Source organism: Macaca nemestrina, chromosome 14 (assembly GCF_043159975.1).
Source record: "Macaca nemestrina isolate mMacNem1 chromosome 14, mMacNem.hap1, whole genome shotgun sequence".
NCBI lineage: Eukaryota > Metazoa > Chordata > Mammalia > Primates > Cercopithecidae > Macaca > Macaca nemestrina.
This window is the reverse complement of record NC_092138.1, coordinates 5,453,067-5,476,605: the sequence shown is the minus strand read 5'-3', so window position 1 is coordinate 5,476,605 and position 23,539 is coordinate 5,453,067. Positions and strand designations below refer to the sequence as shown.

Genomic DNA, 23,539 nt, shown 5'->3' with positions numbered 1-23,539 from the left:
AACATGAACAAATACTTGAACAAATGGAAAAACTACCAAGTTCTCTGATGGGAAGACTCAAAATAATGAAAATTCCAAATCTCCCAGAGTTATTTCCTAGATTAAAATCAATCCTAACAAAAATGCCATTAGGAATTTTTTTTTTTTTTTTTTTTTTTTTTTTTTTTTTTGAGACTGAGTCTGGCTCTGTCGCCCAGGCTGGAGTGCAGTGGCCGGATCTCAGCTCACTGCAAGCTCCGCCTCCCGGGTTTACGCCATTCTCCTGCCTCAGCCTCCCGAGTAGCTGGGACCACAGGCGCCCGCCACCTCGCCCGGCTAGTTTTTTGTATTTTTTTTTAGTAGAGACGGGGTTTCACCGTGTCAGCCAGGATGGTCTCGATCTCCTGACCTTGTGATCCGCCCGTCTCAGCCTCCCAAAGTGCTGGGATTACAGGCTTGAGCCACCGCGCCCGGCTAGGAATTTTTTAAACTAGCTAAGGTAACTAACTATATGATTTATATTGGGGGTTTGACGAAGGAAAGTAAGATACTCAGGACATTTTTGAAAGGGAACAGCAGGTGGGAACCTAAGACATCAAAGCCTACTGCAATGCTTAGTACTTTAAACAACGTGAAACTCATATGCAAATAGACACCCAACTGGAACAGAATAGAAAGTCCAAAAATTCCCAAGTACATACAGAATTTAAAATATGACAAAGATGGTACTTCAAATATATATGTTGCTGGGAAAATTGAATATCTGTTTTGCAAAAAAAGAAAGAGAGAGAGAGAGAAGGAAGGAAGAAGGAAAGAGAAAGAAAAAAGCAAAGAAAGAAATAAAGAGAGAAAGAAAGAAACAGGCCAGGCGTGGTGGCTCATGGGTGGATCACCTGAGGTCAGGAGTTCGAGAACAGCCTGGTCAACATGGCGAAATCCCGTCTTTACTAAAAATACAAAAATTAGCTGGGTGTGGTGACAGGTGCCTATAATCCCAGCTACTCAGGAGGCTGAGGCTGAGGCAGGAGAATCGTTTGAACCTGGGAGGCAGAGGTTGCAGTGAGCTGAGATCACTCCAACCTGGGGGATAGAGCAAGACTCTGTCTCCAAAATAAAATAAAATAAAATAAAAAGAAAATAAGCAAATCTGTGCTTCATGCTATATACAGAGCACCACAGATTCAAATGTAAAACTCCCACAAAAATTAGTGGAACATGACTTGACGTAAGACTTTTCTAACTATGACAAAAACCCCAGAAACTCTAAAAAGAAAAACTTGATGCATTTGGCTACATTGGAATGAAAAACCTCTACTTAGTAAAAATCTCATCGGCAAAGTCAAAAGACAAATGACCAACTGGGAAAATGTGCAACTCATTTTACAATCAAGGGGCGATATGCTTAATATATAGAGTTCTATATCAATCAAGACTAATACCCAACAGGAAACTGAGCAAAGGATATAATGTTCTCAAAGCTTGAGTGGCTTGGTTCTGATTGCACTCTTGCCATTTGCCATAATTTGCTTCAGGCAGCCACTGGTTCAAAGAGGATGAGAGGTTTATGAGACAAATTGGAACCTGTTATATGGCTAGGAGTCAATCCTGGGTGTCTTACAGCTCCAAGGAGAGCTACTTGGCTGAGCACAGACGGTGTCTACCAAACTGCAGTGGATCCTCAGTCCTGTGAGTGAGAAGTGGTATGGTAATCAGCACTATCACAGCAATAGCCAATTAACGCACCTGTGAAAAAACAAATTACAAGCATATTAATGGCAGGATTTTTTTTTTTTTTTGGTAAAAACAATTATGTGGAAAAACTAAACGTCCCCCAAGAAGTGGTCATAAATTATGACCAGTCCATACAATGGATTTCTACACAAGGAAAGAGAATAAAGAAGCTCTGTGTTTACTGATAGGGAAAGTTCTCCAAATTAGTTGCCAAGTGAAAAAGGAAAACCACACAGTAGAGTGTATGGTGTACTGCTGCTTGTGTTTTAAAAGAAGGAAAGGGGAGACAAATGAATTTATACTGACTTATGTATTCCCTGAAAAAAGGTCTCTGGAAAAATAAAGTGATAACTCTGCTTCTTGATGGAGGGATAGGAACTGGGCAAATGGATAGGGGTGGAGATTAAAACTAGAGTTATTAGAGTTATTTAGAAGTAAAGTTTAAGAAAAGTAATCTAATAGTTGATAAGCTTACTTTTCTTTCTTTCCCCCCAACACCTTGAGACGGAGTCTCCCTCGGTCGCCCAGGCCGGAGTGCAATGGCACGATCTTGGCTCACTGCAACCTCCGGCTCTTAGGTTCAAGCAATTCTCCCGCCTCAGCCCCAAGTAGCTGGGATTGCAGGCATTCGCCACTATGCCCAGCTGATTTTTGGTTTTTGGTTTTTTTTTTTTTTGAGATGGAGTCTTGTTCTGTCCCCCAGGCTGGAGTGCAGTGGCACAATCTCGGCTCACTGCAACTTCTACCTCCCGGGTTCAAGCAATTCTCCTGCCTCAGCCTCCTGAGTAGCTGGGATTACAGGCACACACCACCATGCCCAGCTAAATTTTTTTTGTTGTTGTATTTTCAGTAGAGATGGGTTTTCACCATGTTGGCCAGGCTGGTCTTGAACTCCTGACCTTGTGATCCGCCCACCTTGGCCTCCCAAAGTGCTGGGATTACAGGCGTGAGCCACCGTGCCAGGCCTGATTTTTGTATTTTTAGTAGAGATGGGGTTTCACCATTTTGGCCAGGCTGGTCTCGAACTCCTGACCTCAGGTGATCCACCCACCTCGGCTTCCTGAAGTGCTGGGATTACAGGCGTGAACCACCGGGCCCAGCCAACTTACTTTTCAGTAAGAGAAAAAAATGAAAAGGCCAGGAAGAACATTTTTCATTAAGAGTATACTTTTGGCCAGTCGCGGTGGCTCACGCCTGTAATCCCAGCACTTTGGGAGACCGAGGCAGGAGGATCATAATGTCAGGCGTTTGAGACCAGCCTGGCCAACATGGTGAAACCCCGTCTCTACTGAAAATACAAAAAAATTAGCCAGGCGTGGTGGTGCAAGCCTGTAATCCCAGCTACCCGGGAGGCTGAAGCAGGAGAATTGCTTGAACCTGGGAGGCAGAGATTGCAGTGAGCTGAGATCACACCACTATACTCCAGCTTGGGCAACAGAGCGAGATTTACATCTCAAAAAAAAAAAAAAAAGAAACAACATCAGAACCCTGTGGGACAGCTGGTACTCACTGTGCATCATGGTCCTGGAGCTGCCACCTCCATTCTCACACCCTGCTGTTGCCCAGGTCCCTGCTCTGGCCCCAGATTCATTCTCAGGAAGTGCTCTCGCTACCACTTCCTACTCCTGTTGCTACAACAGACATTGCTAATTGATCCCTGCGCAGGCTGCAGAGAAAGCTGCAGAGTCCTTCATGCAGCCATCAGGGCAGCCAGTGCTGGTCAAGCTCGTCTTCTAAATGATCCCCACCTGCAATCTGGCTCATGACGGTGTCCACCTGAACTTCCTGTCTTTGCACATTCTGTTCCGACGTCTGAAATGCTTGTCCCAGCCTCCCTCTAGCTGATTGGTATTCATCCTCATCCTTTAAGACTCAAGAGCCTCCCTCTAGGAAGCCTTTGCTGCCCCATCCAGATCCAGTGCTTGCTCAACTGTAGTGCTCACACTCACTTCCCCTGAGACCCTCTTCCCACTGTTTTACAGTGGTTAGGCCACATTATCACCTGCTCTGTTAGACCGAGGTGCTGGGGGGCTGGGACCCCTTCCTTCTCCCCATTCCTTAGTCAGGGTGGCTTCATGGGCCTGTGACCTGTGCAGTCCCAGGGCCTCAGGCTTAGGAAGGCCCTGCACTTGGCTTAATGCTCTGCTGTCACCATCTCATGATTCTTTTTTTTTTTTTTTTTTTTTTTTTTTTGAGATGGAGCCTCACGCTGTTGCCCAGGCTGGAGTGCAGTGGCGCGATCTCGGCTCACTGCAAGCTCCGCCTCCCGGGTTCCCGCCATTCTCCTGCCTCAGCCTCCTGAGTAGCTGGGACTACAGGCGCCCGCCACCGCGCCCGGCTAATTTTTTGTATTTTTAGTAGAGACGGGGTTTCACTGTGGTCTCGATCTCCTGACCTTGTGATCCGCCCGCCTCGGCCTCCCAAAGTGCTGGGATTACAGGCTTGAGCCACCGCGCCCGGCCTCATGATTCTTAATACTTTTATCTTTGAGCCTGTGCTTTAGAGGTCAAGTCCAATGGGGTGTTGGTCATGCACTGGTCACCAACTGCCTTCCTGCCTCCCTAGGACAATTTCTTGGTGGCTCCATCCTCTTCTTCTTGGTGCCAGGTCCTGCCCATCCTCCCCTTCTAGCCTGGAAACCCTGCCTACGTCTGCCCGGGGCAGCAACAGGGTCCTGTTGAGCCAAGAAGGTTGGGTGCAGGTGCCAGAGGGTCGAGTCAGGTATGTACGCTCTGCGACATCTGGGGACAGGGACAGGCAACACTGCAGCTATCTAGACTCTGAGTTTTGGGGGTTGCCTGTGTGCCAGGGGTTGGGGTGATGGCTGTGGGAAGGGGAAAGGCCACCTTGACTTCCTCAGAGCCCACCGGGCTGCCAGGGGGGTGCCCAGCAGCCATGGAACCCGAGTCAGAGGGCGGCTGGGTGACCTGGCCATGAGGATAGATTCCCTTCGAGTTCCCCATGCCCAGGAGCTGGGGTGCCCTCTTCTCTTTCCAACCTTCTAGAATTCAGCTTGCATTTGTCTCTTCTGTCTGGCTTCAGGCATTCTACATGCAGAAGGTGCTACAAAATACAAATTGTAGAACTTTGGTGATTCTGCATGCGAGTAAAGTGCCTTATGTTTGCATCTAAAACCAGCACTGTGCAACGTAAAGATTCACAGGAAAAACCGTGCTAATTATTTAGAATTCTAAGTTTTCTTTATTTCAGATGAAGTTAAATAGCAAACATAAACACTGTGAAAAGTCAAGAGAGAGACCATAGCAGGAGAAGAAGGCTTTATATGGCACTCTTCTACTTTTTAAACATTGGGCGTGGCTGGAGTTTTCATTTTTCACTGGGGTCCACAAATCTTATAATCGGCTCTCCCGCTGCCCTCAGTGCCAGGTGGAGAGCAGATTCTGGAGACTGTTGAATGAACTTGGACACACGTATTACTTTAGCCAAGCCCACTCTGCCCGTGGCCCGGAAATGGACACCTCAGGGGCCTGTGTGCGATGCCGCTGTCCTGGCCCCAGGCTGCCGCTGCACTGTGCAGAGAAGGGTGGAGGCTCTCAGGGACGCCTCTCTGGGAACTCAACTGTGACAGTATTTGCAATGAGCAAAGACATCCGAGATGCAGGGAGGCCGCCTTCCCTGGGGATTGACCTGGAAGAGGGTGAGATTCTAGGAGGATGGCATCACCTCCATGGCAACCCTTGCCAAAAGTCAGAAATCCAGGCCTGCAGGCTGTGGGTGCTGATGCCCTGTAGCTCTGTTCTGCCCAAGCTCTGCAGAAAGGTCTATTTCTAGCCAGAATTTTTTTTTTTTTTTTTTAAACAACAGATCAGTTCCTATTACAGGTAGAAGGCTTCAGGATTAAAAAAAAAAAGTCTGTAGGATGTAATACTGTTCCTTAATGGGAATCATTTGTTCACATAAATGATTATTTACTGATATTTCGTTCTGTCTCTCAACACGGAGTCATATTTACTTTAGGGTTTTTTTGTTTGGTTTGGTTTCGGTTTTTTTGAGTCAGGGTCTTACTCTGTCACCCAGGCTGGAGGGCAGTGGTGCTATCATAGTTCACTGCAGCCTCGAACTCCTGGGTTCAAACAATCCTCCCACCTCAGCCTCCTAAAGCGCTGAGAATACAGGTGTGAGCCCCCAAGCCTGACTGACTAGGTTTTCTTTTAAGCATTAAGTGGTTACAAAGCTGCAGTTCCTACAATTCACTCTTGAGCCCAAATCCCACCCTCTCCATGCCCCGTCTTTCCCCAGAGAAAACCAGTGTTATGAATTTGCCTTCTTTTTTTTTTTTTTTTTTGAGACGGAGTCTCACGCTGTTGCCCAGGCTGGAGTGCTGTGGCGCGATCTCGGCTCACTGCAAGCTCCGCCTCCTGGGTTCACGCCATTCTCCTGCCTCAGCCTCCTGAGTAGCTAGGACTACAGGCGCCCGCCACCGCGCCCGGCTAATTTTTTGTATTTTTAGTAGAGACGGGGTTTCACTGTGGTCTCGATCTCCTGACCTTGTGATCCGCCCGCCTCGGCCTCCCAAAGTGCTGGGATTACAGGCTTGAGCCACCGCGCCCGGCCTGAATTTGCCTTCTCTGCAGTCCACACTGCCTTCCTTCTCCAGCATGTGTTCCCAATGTGTTCATTTCCAAATTCACAGGAATGCATTCGCACCGTAGTTAATGTTTTGAACTTGCTTCACTCCCCAATGTTATGTTAGTTAATTCATCCCTACTGAGATGTGTAGATTTACTTTATTCATTTTTACTGTGTTATATTGTATTCCATTTTACTAATACACCATGAAGTATTAATTTCTCCTCTAGATTATGGACGTCTGACCTTTCACGATTAAAGACACTGTTTCCGTGAATATTCTTGTGCTGGTGGCCTTGTGAGAGAGTGCTGGCTGTTCCTGCTATTTTCCTGCTCTTTACAAGAGATACTAACACCACAAACATTTCCCAAAAATTAAAAATAGCAAGAAGCTATTGAAAATATCTTTCTGCCAACAAGTTTGTGAACAGAGAGGAAATAGATAATAGGCCTCCAATCTCTCCTGCCTCTTCCGTTGTTGCATCTCTCTGGTCTCTTGTTTTCTTTTCTTTTTCTTTTTCTTTTTCTTTTTGAGAGACAGGAGTCTTTCTCTGTTGCCCAGGAGGAGTGCAGTGGTGCAGTCTCGGCTCACCACAACCTCCGCCTCCTGGGTTCAAGTGATTCTCCTACCTCAGCCTCCTGAATAGCTGGGACTACAGGTGTGTGCCACCACGCCCAGCTAATTTTTGTATTTTTAGTAGAGACAAGGTTTCACCATGTTGGCCAGGCTGGTCTCAAACTCCTGACCTCAAGTAATCCACCTGCCTCGGCCTCCCAGAGTGTTGAGATTACAGGCGTGAGCCACCATGCCCAGCCTCTTGTTTTCTTTTAAATATTTTAGATTCCCACAGTATCCAGCGAAACTCCAAAGCAAAATTTCATGTGAAAACAGAAAAAGCTCCCAGGATTTTAAGGAAATTATTTGCAGTGATGCCTTTCAGGGGGAAGCTGCTCTTGGCTTCTCAGCGTCCACGTCATCCTGAGAAAGGACCGTTGGTGGCATTACCAGGTTCCAAAGAGAAATACCTAAAGGCCAGGTCATGTCTGTGCCTGTGCCATGCCTTAGCACTGTGCAGGAAAGTCAACTTTTCATTTCAGAAGCCACCTTTCATCTTCAGGAATAGAAACAGCAGAGCTATTTCCTACTACAGAAAAGCTTGGTGTTTTTACAACTGAGGAGCAGAACAGAATCACCAAGGGAGCTGGTGGCCTAGGAAACTTCAGTGGCTGCTGGACCCTGCGCCCTCCTTGGCATCTTGCTCACCTCCTCCTTCCTGTCTGTCCCTCTCATCCTCATGGTTTTGTGTTCAGCATCACTACATACCCCTAGTCTGCTGATGAATGGCCAGTGGACAGAGGCCTTGGAGGAATGAACTTGACCTTCCCGTGCAGTTTGGAGAGGCACCTAGGGGAGAGGCCAGAGAATCCCAACTGGAGGGGAAGTTACGCTGCCCTCAGGATCCTGGTGGGAGGGTCCTGCTCTGTGGCCGCCCTTGCGAAGAACCATTCCTGTGAGAAGCTGGTCTAAGGACACAGAGCCTAGGTCCTGGCCCCAGCCCGGCCACCTCTTGTGTTCATTTGTTCTTTCATTCTACAAACTGTGGGTTCCCGTGCTGTGCCTGGGACCATCCGGCCCTCAGAATGCATCAGTGAGGAAGCTGGCTTTGTGCTCAGGGCATTCTCGCTCTCCTGGAATGGAGCGATGGTCACCCTAGTCTGGGGAGGACCCACTGCTGGCTGGGCCTATCCTTATGGCAGCCCTGTGAGAGCAAGATTCTGTTACAATGCCCATTCTGCAGATGCAAAGCTGGTGGCCCAGAGTGAAGAGGCCTAAGGCCACGTGGTGGTCAGAGGCAGGACTCTGAGGGTGTGCAGCTTGTGCCTTCTGCTTCCCTGAGTGGTCCAATATGCGAAGCTGAACCCCAACCCCATCTCTGGTGCAGGAGGGTGTGAAGTTTCTTAAAGCCTAGAGCTGCCAACCCTGTGAGCACCATCCATTTACTCAGCAAATGCTCTATGGCCCTCAAGCCACATTACAGGGGAGAAGCATGGCTGAGTGGAAAGCACGTGAGTTAGACATCTCATCCAGCCTTCATCATTTAAGAGCAGGTGAATTTTTTTGTTTGTTTGTTTTTTGATAGGGTCTTGCTCTGTCGCCCAGGCTGGAGTGCAGTGGCTCAATCATGGCTCACTGCAACCTCTGCCTCCCAGGTCAAGCGATCCTCCTGCCTCAGCCCCCTGAGTAACTGGGACTACAGGCATGCACCACCATGCTCAGCTAATTTTTGTATTTTTAAACATTTTCTGTAGAGACGGGGTTTTGCCATATTGCATAGGCTGGTCTTGAACTCCTGGACCCAAGTGATCCGCCCACCTCGGCCTCCCAAAGTGCTGGGCTTACAGGCGTGGGCCACAGCGCCAGGCTGAGTTATTCAAGCCTTAGTTTTTTCCTCTGTAAAGTGGGGGATCTAAGGATTTTATGAGGCTCCACAGAAATGACACGTGTAACCTGCCTGGTGTGTATATGCCACAGGAAACATCAGCACTATGATTGCAATATTTTTGTCTCCTCCAAAACTCATTACATTTCATGTTGAAATTTAATCCCCAATATGACAGTATTGAGAGGTGGGGCCTTTAAGAGATGAATGGGTTAATCCATTAATGGGTTATTGTGGGAATGGGACTGGTGGTTTTATAAGAAGAGGAAGACAACCATGAGTAAGTACATCAGCATGCTTTGTGCCCTCACCATGTGATGGCCTGGGCCACCTTGGGACTCCACAGAGAGTCCCCATCAGCAAGAAAACCCTCACCAGACTTGGCCCCTTTTCCTTGGATTTATCAGCCTCTATAATTGTAAGAAATATATATTTTTAATATATTACCCAATTTCAGGTTTTCTGTTATAAGCAACAACAACAAAAACAGACTAAATCAGCACCTTCCCTTTTCTGAAGGTTCAGGTTGCCCTGTCAGTCACTGACTGAGGTCTGAGGAAGGGGAAGTCTGATGGTCAGGGTGAGCTGGTAGCAGCCAGTGCTCTCTGCAGCTGGCGGGTGGGGGGTGGGGTCACTGACCGATACAGGGTATCTGTGCAGGGCTCCAATTTAAACAATCCCAACCTCAAGTCCTGAAGACCTCTTGGTTTGTATTTTCCCATCCAGAGAAGAGGTCACCATCCAATGGTGTATAATAAATCTAGACATGTGTAACACATTACCCCCAAACTTAGTGGCTTGAAACAACAATAAACATTTATCATCCACCCCAGTTTCTAAGGGTGAAAAGTTCAGATGCAACTTAGTAGGATGGCTGCAGCTCAGGGTCTTTCATGAGACTGCAGTCAGATGATGGCTGGGGCTGTGGACTCATCTGAAGGCTTGACTGTGGCTGATGATACACTTCCAAGGTGACTCACTCACGGCCACTTGGTGCTGGCTGTTGGCCCAGTTTTTCCCCACATGGGCCTCTCCATGGGGCCCCTTGAGCATCCTTACAAAACGGTGACTGGTTCATCTCAGAGTGAGTGACCCAGAAAACAGGCAGCTAGGCAGAAGGTATTCTTTTTATGACCAAACCCAATAGTTGTATCATATCACACCTACCACATTTGCTTGGTTACAAGTGAATCACTAAGCCCAGCACACACGCAGGGGGAGGTGAACCAGGCTCCACTTTTTGGAGAGAAGAATGTCAAAGAATCTGTGGATATATTTTAAAGCCACTGCACATGGTTTCTCTTTGTTCCTCATTTCCAAGCCAGTTTCTTCCCCACAGCCCCCAACTCCACCACAGCTCCAGTGCTGGAATTCCCTCTGAGCAGGAACTTGCCGAAGGGTTTGAATGTCTATCAGCTGTTTTCTTTCTATCAATGTTTCCAACTTGCTAATAAGGTAGCATGTGTTTAGACTATTGAACACTTCCTAAAACCATTTCCTCTTGGGGTTTCTAAAATGTAGGGCAATCTAAATCAGAGAGATTAACGGGAGAAATCGTTGTTTCACCTGTGTGAAGTAATCCAGGGTTCTGCCAGGCAGGGCCTCGGAGGTCACCTCCCTTGTTTCCAGCCTGCATATTCATTCATTGTCTTCTTCTGTCTTTTAACTCATCTCACCAGGTTAGTCTGAAACACCTCAACCACAAATGTTGAAGGGGGTTTTGACTCTAAAGGGTCTTCAAGGTTAGATTTGATTTAAGGAGTAAAACTCCCTAAGTTGTCTGCAGAGCTTCTGTGCCTCAGGCACAGGGACGCACAGGCTGCAGTCTCTGTCCTGGGCACCATGGCATGGGGTGGACTCAGCAGTGTCACTGGAGTTTCCTGGAGTTTCCTGTTTAGGGGTGGCTGTGGACTCTCCAGGCGAGGCCCAGAACAGTGGTTCAGGGTGTATTTGCTGAACCTGTGCTTCCCCCTGGGATGGGGCTCCTCCGCCTGATAAAAGACTATCTGTGATGAAATCTAAGAAGGCCAAGGACTTGTTGTTTATTAAGCACCTTCTGTGTACTAGGTGCTTAGTGAGGGGTCACACATGGAATTCTCAACAATGATAGGGACAGGTTGGGAGGAATATGGTCCTCACTTCAAGGGGGACAGCACAGAAGCGTGGCGAGGTGGGGGCTGTGTGGTCGGGCGGGTCCCACCACAGACTGGCCCACACATGCTGTCCACCAGGCAAGAGGGCAGGGCCCTGCTGTGTGGGGTTGCTCACTAGCCAGGGCACAGGGGCCTTCCGTGTGCTGGCTTGTCTGAGCCTCCCAGCAGCCTGAGAGGGGGGGCCACACAGAGAAGACCCCATAGCCCAGAAAGGGACTCACCTGCCCCGGTCACACAGCCAGGGGCAGAGTGGGTTTGGGAACTCCAACTGCCTGGCTCCAGTGCTCCTGGAGAGCCTGGGGGGCCCCGACTCGCTCTTGGAGCTGGCTTTTTCCCCTTCACCTGACCCAGAGTCAGAAACTGGAGAATTTTATTTCCGGCACCTCTGTGGGGCCTGAGTGTTAGGGAGGAAGAGCTGAGCTGCTTTTGTGGAGTCGTGTCCCCTCCCTCCTCTGGACTCACAGTTGCATTTCTGGCCTGGAGGACTCGGGCTTGGTGTGAAGAAATTGCCCACACCCCAGTGTGTCTGGCCAATCTCACTGGTCCCAAGTGGTTTCTCCCTGAGTGCTCACAGCAACTCCCAGAGGCAGGGGAGGGGTGCATCTGTTTTACAGATGGGAAGTTGAGGCTTTTGTGAGGCCACCAAGTTTTTGCTGCAGGGTGGGGGCTCAGACTTAGTGGCGAGCCTTTATAGGGGCTCTCTTGGGTAGAGCTAGATACTGCTAAGTAAAGCAAGTGCGGCCCACATTCACTGTCACATAAGTCCCCAGTAACACACAGATAGCAAAAGTCTCAGGACACCTTCCTGAGGGTCTAGACTTTGCCTCAGAATCCTCTTAATACTAAATTCCAGCCACAAGCTCTTTGCAACATCCTCTCTTTTTTGACCTCTTGGCCTCCCTGAGATCTGTGGATCTGTGGCTATGCCCTCGCCCACATGGCTCTCATCCTCCTCCTTTCCCTGGCCTCCTGAAGTTCTGCCCATCTTCAGTCCATCCACCTCCTCCCTCTCTCCCTCCCTCCATCCTCCTCCAGCAGGGTAAATCTCAGAAGAAGGGAAGAACTTTTCCCCCTGCACTCAGCCCCTTTCCTGCCCCCCACCACTATCTGGATGAATTTCAACCTCCTTGGTTGGGCTCCGCCTTGCCTTGTGTTCCAGTGGGGAACCTCGTGAGGTCCCCCAGCTCTCGCCCTGGGCCATCCCTGCAGCCTTTGCTCTCTTCTCTGTGACCTGTGTTGACCTCTCCTGACATCTGCTGGTTACTCCCTCATCCCTTGAGTCTCCCTTTTGGCCCAGCCCCCAGTCTGGCAGCCAGACAGTCTTTGAAACCTGTAGTTATCAGGACCCTGCTGCTTAAAACCTACAGGGGCTTCCCACAGCTCTCAGAATAGAACCCAGGCCTCTTCCTGATCTGATGAAGACCCCAGGGCTGGTCTCAGCACCCTTCTTTGGTCTCATCTCCCACCAGGCTGGCTCCTGCCTCAGGGCCTTAGCACCTGCTCTTCCCTCCGTCCTTCCCTCCTTCCTGTATCTTTTTTTTTTTTTTTTTTTTGAGACAGAGTCTCGCTCTGTTGCCCAGGCTGGAGTGCAGTGTGTGATCTCAGCTCAATGCAACCTCTGCCTCCCAGGTTCAAGTGATCCTCTTGCCTCAGCCTCAGCCTCCCAAGTAGCTGGGATTACAGTCACTGCCACTGCCCCTGGCTGATTTTTGAATTTTTAGTAGATACAGGGTTTTACTGTCTTAGCCAGGATGGTCTTGATCTCCTGACCTCATGATGCGCCTGCCTCGGCCTCCCAAAGTTCTCCCAAAGGGGTGAGCGACCATGACCAGTCAAATAGCTTTTGTCTTAAAGGCTGAACTGAATTCTTTGTTGCTAGAACTTACAGAAAAGTTGCCAGGCGCGGTGGCTCAAGCCTGTAATCCCAGCACTTTGGGAGGCCGAGACGGGCGGATCACGAGGTCAGGAGATCGAGACCATCCTGGCTGACACGGTGAAACCCCGTCTCTACTAAAAAATACAAAAAACTAGCCGGGCGAGGTGGCGGGCGCCTGTAGTCCCAGCTACTCCGGAGGCTGAGGCAGGAGAATGGCGTGAACCCGGGAGGCGGAGCTTGCAGTGAGCTGAGATCCGGCCACTGCACTCCAGCCTGGGCGACAGAGCGAGACTCCGTCTCAAAAAAAAAAAAAAAAAAAAAAAAAAAAGAACTTACAGAAAAGTTGTCAAACTAGTGCCAAGGATTCCCTGTGGGTATTTCTCACCCAGCTTCCCCCAGCGTGAACCCTTACAGAAAAGAGTACAATGATCAAAAGGAGGATATTTACATTAGTACAAAGTTATTAACTAACTCCTGACCTTTCTTGAATTTCACCAAATTGTCCACTAAGTGTTCTTTTTCTGTCTAGGCTCCCACCCTGCGTTGTGTCATTATTTCTCCTGGGTCATCCCCAGTTTGTAACGGTGCCTTGGCCTTTCCTTGTCAGTGGTGATTTGGATTAAAGAGTCCTGAGCAGCTATCTTTGCAGAGTGCCCCTCAGTTTGTGCTTGCCCTGTGTCTTCTCATGACTGAAGTAAGCTTTGTATCTTTGGCGGGAATACCACGGAAATGATATGCCCTTCTTGGTGCATCCTACTGAGAGGCCCAGAATGTCCGTGCGTCTGATACTAGCCATGTGAACCTTGACCACTGGGTTAAGTTGATGAAATTTCTCCACTGTACACTTTGACGAAATTTCTCCACTTTATAGTTACCATCTTTCTTTTTGTAGTTCAGTATCTTGAGGGAGACTGTGCACATTCCATTCCCCCCAAAATTTCACCCACTAATTTTTGCCTCTACTGTGGCATTGTGTCTGCAGCCTTTATTCCTGGTGTTTGCCTGTCAGCAATGTTTCTATCTTCATTTCTTCATTGGAATTCTGTGAAGAAGCATCATCTCTTCTCCATTTGTTTATTGACTTTTTTTCCATTACTAACATCGGCATGATGGATATTCTATTCTGTGGGTGAAAAATCTAATATCATCCTTTATTTTGTTGCTCAAATTATTCCATCCTTGGCAATTAGGAGCTTCTTTAGGTTGGGTCCTGTTTGGACAAATTCCTTCCTTCCTTCCTTCCTTCCTTCCTTCCTTCCTTCCTTCCTTCCTTCCTTCCTTTCTTCCTTCCTTCCTTCCTTCCTTTTCTCCTCCCTCCCTCCCTTCCTTCTTTCCTCCTTCCTTGCTTCCTCCCTCCCTTGCTTCCTCCCTCCCTTCCTTCCTCCCTCCCCTCCTTTCCTTCTTTCTCTTAGTACCTCTTCACTTTCTGGTATACAAGATGCTCCAGGCTCATCTTCTATGTTCTCTGCCCCAGCCCTGGAGTCAGTCACTTCCCCTGAGAACTCTGATTTCTATTACTGGAAATTGGTGCTTAGGGACCAAGCTCTGGGCACAAGGGGTGCTCATTGTTATAGGGTGTCATTGTTTGGTCGCTCTGATGAGCAGAGCCCATTTAAATGTTGTCAGTTGTCTGAGCTGTCCTGTCTGCAGGGTCCTGTGTGGTCCCAGTGCAGCAGTAATATGTCTATTTAGTGTCTTGCTAATGGAAGCTGCTGGGTTGCAGATGAAGGAAGCCCCATCCAAGCCCCAACCAGGCTGGTTGGTTGAAGGAAGCCCACTAAACAAGGGTGGCAGTGGCACCCCCTCAGTGAGGGTAGCAGAGGGACCTGGGCCTGACCCACCACACAGTGTGGGAAACCTGGAGGCTTTTCTGGGCCCCAATTCCCTCTTGGGTGGAACTTGAGCTTGTGCTAGATGAATGTGGAGGGCAGGACCCTTGAGGTCTTCCAGGCCTGAGACATAGCACATAGTCAGATTCAGTGGTCCAGTGCACTATCACCACCATCACCCTCCACTGGGCCCTTGGCCAGGTCTGGGGTCTCCCTAAGGTGCAGGGGCAATGGCAGCAGCCCCTCAAAGAGCTACTGTAGGGCTGACACCAGTATGCACGCCAGACTCTTGGGAGAGGGTTGGAGCATGGAGTTCACACAGCACAGGAAACTGTGGTGGGGACCTTCACTCTGGCCAGTACCTGAAGGTGAACATCAGAGCATCTCCTAGGACAAGAAGGGGTGAGGTCCAGGTGTGCCCAGGGTCAAAGAAGGGGTGGTTGTGGAGATCCACTCTGGGTTAGGGCAGTGTTGGGCTGCAGAGGTGGAGCAGACAGCTGGAGGATGTTGGGATTGGCTGTATTAAAGAAAAAATATTCCCGTTGCTTGTTAAAATCCTATAAGGCCAACTTTATTCAGGCCCATTGAGATAGGTACAGGGTCTTGTAGTGGAAGAGAGATATTTGGCTCAGCTCCAAACACAGCATGGACCACTGGAGATTGAGAGCCAAGGGCAGGGTGGGGGTTGCTGGATGGAGAATGACAAAGGGAAAACAGCAGGGGGAAGGGCGATTCTGGCTTAAGTCACCTAACAGGATTGTTGCTGAAAGCCAACCACAGTGACCAGATAGCACCCAGGGTGTGGCAGGGGATGGGGCGTCTGGCCAGTTAGTGAGGGTGACCAGAAGACTGAGGGTGGAGTATTCTGGCAAAATTGGACTTAGTAGGATCCTTGCTAAAATTGGACAATGTAGGCCAGGCTCACTGGCTCACGCCTGTAATTCTAGCACTTTGGGAGACTGAGGTGGGCAGATCAGCTGAGGTCAGGAGTTTGAGACCAGCCTGGCCAACATGGTGAAACCCCCTATCTACTAAAAATACAAAAATTAGCCGGCCATGGTGGCAGGTGCCTGTAATCCCAGCTACTTGGGAGGCTGAGGCAGGAGAATTGCTTGAACCCTGGAGGTGGAGGTTGCAGTGAGCCGAGATTGCACCACTGCACTCCAGTCTGGGCTACAGAGGGAAACTCCATCTCAAAAAAATTGGTCAATGCAGAGACAAACAGAAATCCCCAAATCAGAACTTGGTTGAAAGACAGTTCAGTGGAGCCTGAGTAGAGTCTGGTTAAGGAGAGAACCTTGTCAGCTGCCCTCATGACTTGGGGCCTGGAGTCTTTTCCACAAAGTCCGACGTCAAAGCTAAGAGGACACGAGGCCGGTGACTTGACTGGGCTTCTGGGTCCCCTGATGCCAAGTGGAAAAAGTGTCTGAAGTTGAGGTTTTGTAACATACTGTTTACCAAGGCTGAGTTGGCACGGGTCTTAAACACCATATTCCCAGAACATTGACAGGCCGATGCTGCCCTTACCATCATTCTGCCATGAGCCTGTACACAGACCAGCAGCTGTGAGCAGGGAGCCTGCCTCAGCCGGGTGGAAACACTGTGTTTCCCTGTGTTTAGGTCCCGTGGGTTTGCACAGCTGGTAATGATAGGATTGGGGATCTGGGATGCATCATCCCGGAGTGCTGGAGCCTTGGGCGGAGCTGGAAAGTGGAGCTGCAGGGACAGAGTAGGGAGGCAGTGAGGCCCCAACAGGGAGGGCCCTGGTTGCAAGGAGACATCATTTCATCATTTTGCAAGTGAGGTCCCCCAGAGGGAGTTTCTGGAGCGATGCAGGTGTCAGTAAAGCATCTTTCCCACATTCTGGATGTCTGGCAAGTCTACCCTCCCTGGTGTCCCTTACCTGGCTGTGGCGGCCACCAGCACTGTCCTGCCAGCATCCTCAGGTCTGACTACTGTGTTCCAGGAGCCATCACCACTGAAAATTAAAACTGCCATCCCCTCCAGATGCAGTCCAGAAGGCAGGGGGCAACCTGGGCTAGGTAGCAGGGTGCTCCTTGAGGCCACCTGGGGAAGAGCATTCTCCTTCAGGGACCCTGGTGTCCCCAGGGGCTGACGGGGCTACACCGATTCAGCTCCAGAGCCTACCAGGGCTAGCACTGAGGTCAGAGAGCCCAGGAGCCCAGAAAAGAGAATCTTGGAGCTCCCATGTCCAGGGACACTCACTGCCCACCCTCACCCAGAACCGCTGTTCCCGAAGGATTTTATGCATTGCTGATGGAGACGAGCCAAGTGGATCAAGCAGTCTCCATGACGGGAATAGAGGGGCTGCTGTGGGGCGCCCTTGATGGCCAGCTGTGGGGCCTTGGCTGGGCCATGCCCTCCTCTGAGTCTCAGTTTCCTCACCTGTGGAACAGAGTTAATGATGGACCACCCAGGAGCAAATGATAGCCTTGTGTGAGGGCCTGGCATGTACAAAGTATTTAGAACTAGGTATTCATCATATATTCCACATACAGATGGACATGCAGTTATTTTGTAAAGAGTTCTTATTTAATTCCAATTTGTTGTGTAACACTTTACTCCTTCCCTTTGACCAGTTGCTACAGAAAGCAAATTCTGTTTTGCGGTAGGCTTTCACCTCCGGCCGCTGCACAGTGCGTTGTATGTCCCGGTAGGTTCTTCAGCATCTCGGAGGGAGGCTGCCATTCCTGGGCTGCTGGGCCCTAGCAGGTCTGACACAGCCAGTGCCCTGTGGCCGCATGCCCAGATGCTGAAACTTGTTCCTGGCTCAGCAGTTTGGAAAGAGTTGGTGCCACTACCTGTTCCTTCTCCTCCAGAATCAGACGGGAGGGTGGGGGCTAGCAGGAGCAGGTGTGAGACTGTCCACTGGGGCGACAGGAAGCTGCAATTGATACTTCCGCTGTGAAATGTCACAAGCTTGTGGCTGAAAGCTACAAAGAAAGGGGAACGTGTCCAGCCCTCTGAGATGAGGCACTGGCACCTTTGTGCTCCTAGGCAGCAAAGGAGGACTTTCTTATTGGTGCAGGCAGCCACTTGGATATTTAAAAACCTGATAAATAAAGCTTGGAATTGAAGTGTTTCTGCATTTTTCTGGGGGAAATCCACATTGCTCAAACCTCAAGTGAAGGCACCTTTTCTTTGCTGAGACTTTTTAATTTTATTTTATTTTTGAGATGGAGTCTCACTCTGTTGCGCAGTCTGGAGTGCAATGGCGTGATCTCAGCTCACTCCAACCTCTGTCTCCCAGGTTCAAGTGATTCTCCTGCCTCAGCCTCCCCAGTAGCTGGGATTACAGGTGTGAGTCACCACACCTGGCTAGTTCTTGTATTTTTAGTAGAGACGAGGTTTCACCATGTTGGCCAGGCTCGTCTCGAACTCCTGACCTCAAGTGATTCGCCTGCCTCGGCCTCCCAAAGTGCTGGGATTGTAGTCGTAAACCACCATGCCTGGCCTTGCTAAGGCTTTTGAACACAAAAGTTGCCATGGGCTCAGGCTATTTAGGGCTGAGTTCCACGGTACCATGTGGCCGACACTTTCCGTGGCAGGCCAGGGACCACCTTCTGGGGCAGGACTTGGGGCTGACCTGGACATGTTGCAGCTCTTACTCTCCTTAGTGTTTTAGAAGTCATGAAACAGCCATTCTCTGAGAGGTGTGTGAGAGTTTTGGGTGAAAAAACCCAGATTTTGATAATTAAATGAAACTGCCTAGGGAAAGTACCTGGAACATAATGGATACTTCGAAAACAAAGGAAATCCCTTGTTTTTTATTTTTATGTTTTATTTTTTCCTGTTTTTTGTTTATTACATATTTTTCTTTCTCTCTCTCTCTCTCTTTTTTTTTTTTTTTTTTGAGACAGAGTCTCACTGTATTGCCCAGGCTGGAGTGCAGTGGCGCAATCTCGACTCACTGAAGCTCCGCCTCCCTCCTGGGTTCACACCATTCTCCTGCCTCAGCCTCCCAAGTAGCTGGGACTACAGGCACCCGCCACCTCACCCGGCTAATTTTTTGTATTTTTATTAGAGATGGGGTTTCACTGTGTTAGCCAGGATGGTCTTGATCTCCTGATTGTGTGATCTGCCCACCTCGGCCTCCCAAAGTGCTGGGATTACAGGCGTGAGCCACTGTGCCCGGCCTATTATACATTTCTCATCACAACAAAAGAAAACAAGAAGAATATCTGCACAGAGTCCCACAACACACTCTGTCCTCTCCATGCGTGCAGAAATAGTTTTGACCAGGTGGTAATTGCAGCTTTCATGATTCTGTTTTTATTCTTTGCAGTGTTTTCCTATGTTGCCACATAACACTCCTGATTATTTTAACAGCCACATGACATTTTGTGCATCAGCTCTTCAGGAGCAAAAGACCATTTAGTGAGACAAAGGCATTTTTCCTAGACCACAAGTCTATGTTTTTATTTGTGGGATTCTTCCCGGCACAGCGAAGGCCAGATCAGGACAGCTAGAGTGAGGAACCCGGAGTTGTCTCCACAGGAAGGGATGAGAAGCACAGGATTCCCCTGGTCCTGAGAGCCATCCCCGGGCATGGCCTGTTGGTCCAGACACTGCGTGGGAAGTCACCTACCATGCAGGCACATAGTGACCAACTGGCAGCCCTGTGAGGCTGACCCTGTGGGACTGGGGTACAGGCTGCTGCCACACCGCTGGTTCTTGCCCAACGCAAGTCCCAAGAACAAACCAGAAACGCGGACCCACAGGAGGTCCTCAGCTTGACAGAACTGAGCTCCCCTTGTAAGAACAAGGGGTCTAGGCCGGGTGTGGTGACTCATACCTGTAATCCCAGCTACTCTGGAGGCTGAGGCAGGAGAATCATTTGAACCCGGGAGGTAGAGATGGCAGTGAGCCGAGATGGCGCCACTGCACTGCAGCCTGGGCAACAGAGTGAGACACCATCCCAAGAATAAAAAAAGAAAAAAAGAACAAGGGGTCTGGAGGGTCTTGGGTCCACATGCTCTGGGTGGTGTGTGGCGTCCTGGGTTTACAGGAATTTCTCCATCCCTCTGTAAGATGGGCGTGTGGAAGTGTAAAAATGAGCCATTGTTCACGGTGCCTTGAGCGCATCCGGGCAGAGTGGGGTCTGTGGGTCAGGGCTCGGTGAGAGAGAGGCGTCCGTCGGAGAAGGGAAAAAGTGCTCGATTGCTGGTTTCTACCCATGTCTACTTCCTATCAGGGACTGCAAGGACAGAGAGTAGAGAAGCACCAGCAAAGAACTGGCTGGGACCCAAGAAGGACTGGGTGGGAAGAATCCCATGGCCATAGGAGAACACTTATTAAAAGCAAAAAGGTTGCGATATGTTTCAGGGTGAGAAAAACACACCTAAAACAACAGGCATGGTAGAGTCTGATTAAAAAATAAAAAGCACATGTAAATACCGGAGTAGTAGAATGGTACCAGCTGGCATGAATAGAGCAATAAGGGGGAGTTGGGCCATGGGTGTATTTGTGTCCCACGGAATTCTCTGGCAATGCCGAAGGAGGCTCAGCTAGAAGATGTAGAAGATGTCCACTTTACAGTTGAGGGTTAGATGTCGCTTGAGGCGTGGGCCGAGGCTTAGACCTCGGTTTTGCCACTTAGGGACATCCTTTTCCTTCAAAATATTTTCTCTTCATTGCTTTTTCTTTCTCTTTCTTTCTTTCTTTCTTTCTTTCTTTCTTTCTTTCTTTCTTTCTTTCTTTCTTTCTTTCTTTCTTTCAGGCAGAGTCTCTCTGTCACCCAGGTTGGATGGAGTGCAGTGGTGCAACCTCGGCTCATTGCAACCTCCGCCTCCTGGGTTCAAGCGATTTGAACATCATACACATACTGCTGAGACCAGCTCAGCTGGGGAGACCCTAACTCAGCAGCGCTAGAGGAATTAAAGACACACACACAGAAATATAGAGTGTGGAGTGGGAAATCAGGAGTCTCACAGCCTTCAGAGCTGAAAGTCTCGAATAGAGATTTACCCACATATTTATTGACAGCAAGCCAGTGATAAGCATTGTTTCTATAGATTACAGATTAATTAAAAGTATTCTTTTTTTTTTTTTTTTTTGAGACGGAGTCTCGCTGTGTCGCCCAGGCTGGGGTGCAGTGGCGCAATCTCGGCTCACTGCAAGCTCCGCCTCCTGGGTTCACACCATTCTCCTGCCTCAGCCTCCCGAGTAGCTGGGACTACAGGCGCCCGCCACCACGCCCGGCTAGTTTTTTTTTGTATTTTTAGTAGAGACGGGGTTTCACCATGTTAGCCAGGGATGGTCTCGATCTCCTGACCTCGTGATCCACCCGCCTCGGCCTCCCAAAGTGCTGGGATTACAGGCTTGAGCCACCGCGCCCGGCCTAAAAGTATTCTTTATGGGAAATAAAGGGATGGATAGTTATCAGCAGCAGGAGCATGTCCTTAAGGCACAGATCGCTCATGCTATTGTTTGTAGTTTAAGAATGCCTTTAAGCGGTCTTCTGCCCTGGGGGGGCCAGGTGTTCCTTGCCCTCATTCCGGCAAACCCACAACCTTCAGCATGGACGTCATGGCCATCATGAACATGTCACAGTGCTGCAGAGATTTCTGAAGCACTCTGGGCTGGGGGCCAGTTTATGGCTAGATTTTGGGGCCTATTCCCAACACATACCACAACACAACACACACCACATAAACCATACATGCACCATGCATACCACACACTACACATTGCACACACACCCCCATACCACACACACATCATACACAACACACAACATACCACATACACAACACAGCGCATCCATACCACACCACACAAAAACCACAAAACATACCATACACACATCACATCCCACACACAACACACACACACAACACAACACACATACACTACAAAGCGCATCACACACACCATACATCAGATACATCATGCACAGCCTACCACACATACACATACCACATATACATGCCACACGCTGCACACACAAGCATGCACAGCGCACACACACGTCACACACACGCACAGGCACGCACAGGCTCTGCACCAAGACCTCTCTCAGCAAGAGCCTATTTCCCACTCTACCCTCTCTAAGCCTGGAGGAAAGTGCTCACGCCTAAAAAGGCGTTTCCTTGTGGTGAAGGAGCAAAGAAAGTTCCTGCTGCCCCAGGACACTCTAGAAAAGTCTGGCAGAGGTAATGGCTCCCGGTAGAGGTGTCAGGAAAAATAAACAGCATTTCCCCCTTGGCCTGAGGGACCCGCTCGGCCCGCAGCCCCCAGCCCTCGTTGCCATGGAGAGCGGCCTGCGCACCCGGGCCGGCGCCCCCAGCCCTCCCGCGGACTCTCCGCGGGCGGCTTTGTCAGGGCTCAGCGCGTCCCTGCAGCTGCGAGGGGAGGAGGAGACGCGGCGGCTGCCTGTGGGTGCCGCGGACCTTCGGGGCGGGCCGGGGAGGCGGGACCGCTCCTCGGAACCCCAGAGACTTAGTGCTGGGCTGATTGGGGCGGGAAGCGCAGCGCGGCCCTCCGGGTCCCCAGGGAGACCCCAGCCTCCTGCCGCCCACTGTGAGCGACGGCTCCGGGGCTCCTCTGGAAGCGGCTCCTGCAAGCCCCGAGTTCGCCTGTGCGGAGCTGGGGGAGCCTCCGACTTCCCTGTTTGCTTTGTAAATGGTTTCCGTCCCTAGAGGAAGGCGGTGAGTAGGTTCATTGGAAAAGGTGGAGATTTTCGTTGGTTTCAGGTGGCTTTGAGATCCTGTGTGGGGTAATTTTTCTGGGTGTCCGGGGCTGAGCAGGGCTTCTCCAGGGGGCGGGCTGGCGGGAGCCCTCTGAAGGAGGAGGAGGTGACTGCCTGGTGTGTAGTTTGAAGAGGGGTTTTAATCGGCTTTCTGCCCCCTCCTGAGCACAGCCCAGGGGAGACTGAGCTGAAGACGACCACCTGGGCAGTCCTCGCGGTGGGTGCTGGGGCCCCTGGCTCTGGAACAGGATTCTCTAGGATACCTGCTGAATGAGAAGTGCTAGGCTGGACTGTGATGAGACCTGTTTTATTTCTGGATTTCTTCACCCCTGCCCATTCTTCCCATTTCTTTTCAAATGGATGGGAAAAGAAAATAGTCTGCTTGAAAAAAAGAACACATGTCATTGCCTGGGCGATTGCCATGGCAACGGAGACCCCATGTCAGATGCTGGGATTGTCTTTTCTTTTTGTTACCTTACTCTTACCACTCGGCATTTCCCCTAAGTGTCACCTCTTGTAAGGGAGAAAACAAAACCAGGGTGAAAGCGGGTGCTTTGGCGCTGCTAGGCAAAAGTTTGAGGTTCATTAAGACCTCCGGTTCTTCGGATAGACGTGGGTGGAAAGAGGCCGCAAGGCCGGCCGTGCCCCTTTTCGTGGTTGGTGTCTCTGGTCCTTGCGGATCCAGGTTGTCCCGGCTCTTTGACTGCATGTTTCCTGTGCTCTGTGTCTGTGAATCAGGACAGTTAGAATGTTGTCATTTTCTGGGATGGCTGGGAAATACAGGTATCACTGCCTAAAATCAGTTTGAGGTGTAAATGATGAGTGTGTGTGTGTTGCATCTATGTATGTGTGTGCACAGGATTTAATGTTGTGAACTATTAGGATGACAGCAAACCCCAGCCCCAGTGAGGTGGACCCTCTCTTTCATATTGTGCAGAAAAGTTACACATTTCTCAGCAGCAGGGAAACCTGGCTGCTTTCTGGCCACTGCCCATGGCTCTTCTTCCCAGGCCCTTGTGTTGGGGCAGCGGGTGGTCAGCTGAAGGCCAGCTGGCTTTGGACACAACGCCTTCTCTGTGTTGTGCCCAGGGTCCCAGCTCATTCACTGAGAGTCAGCGGCTCACACCATCTGTTCTGGGGTTGGGCTGTGTCCCAAGTGCCCCTCCTCATCCTCAGACCTCAGGACTCACTGGGCAGAGGTTGGGCTGGGGCTGGAGGCCTCAGTTTCC

The 23,539-nt window shown here is 50.0% G+C and overlaps 1 protein-coding gene across 2 annotated transcripts in view; it reads left to right on the top strand.

The window, feature by feature from the left end:
• The first annotated feature begins 21,685 nt into the window (after nt 1-21,685).
• LOC105498861 (FYVE, RhoGEF and PH domain containing 3) overlaps nt 21,686-23,539 on the top strand; it is an 88,796-nt gene continuing 86,942 nt past the window's right edge. Inside the window, exon 1 of one of the 2 annotated variants that reach the window (XM_071077550.1) lies at nt 21,686-21,774. The gene's annotated coding sequence lies outside the window, so the exon portion shown is untranslated. Of the gene's footprint in view, nt 21,775-22,118; nt 22,270-23,539 lie in introns of those variants that run through there. The other variant, XM_011771223.3, reaches the window with a different exon arrangement.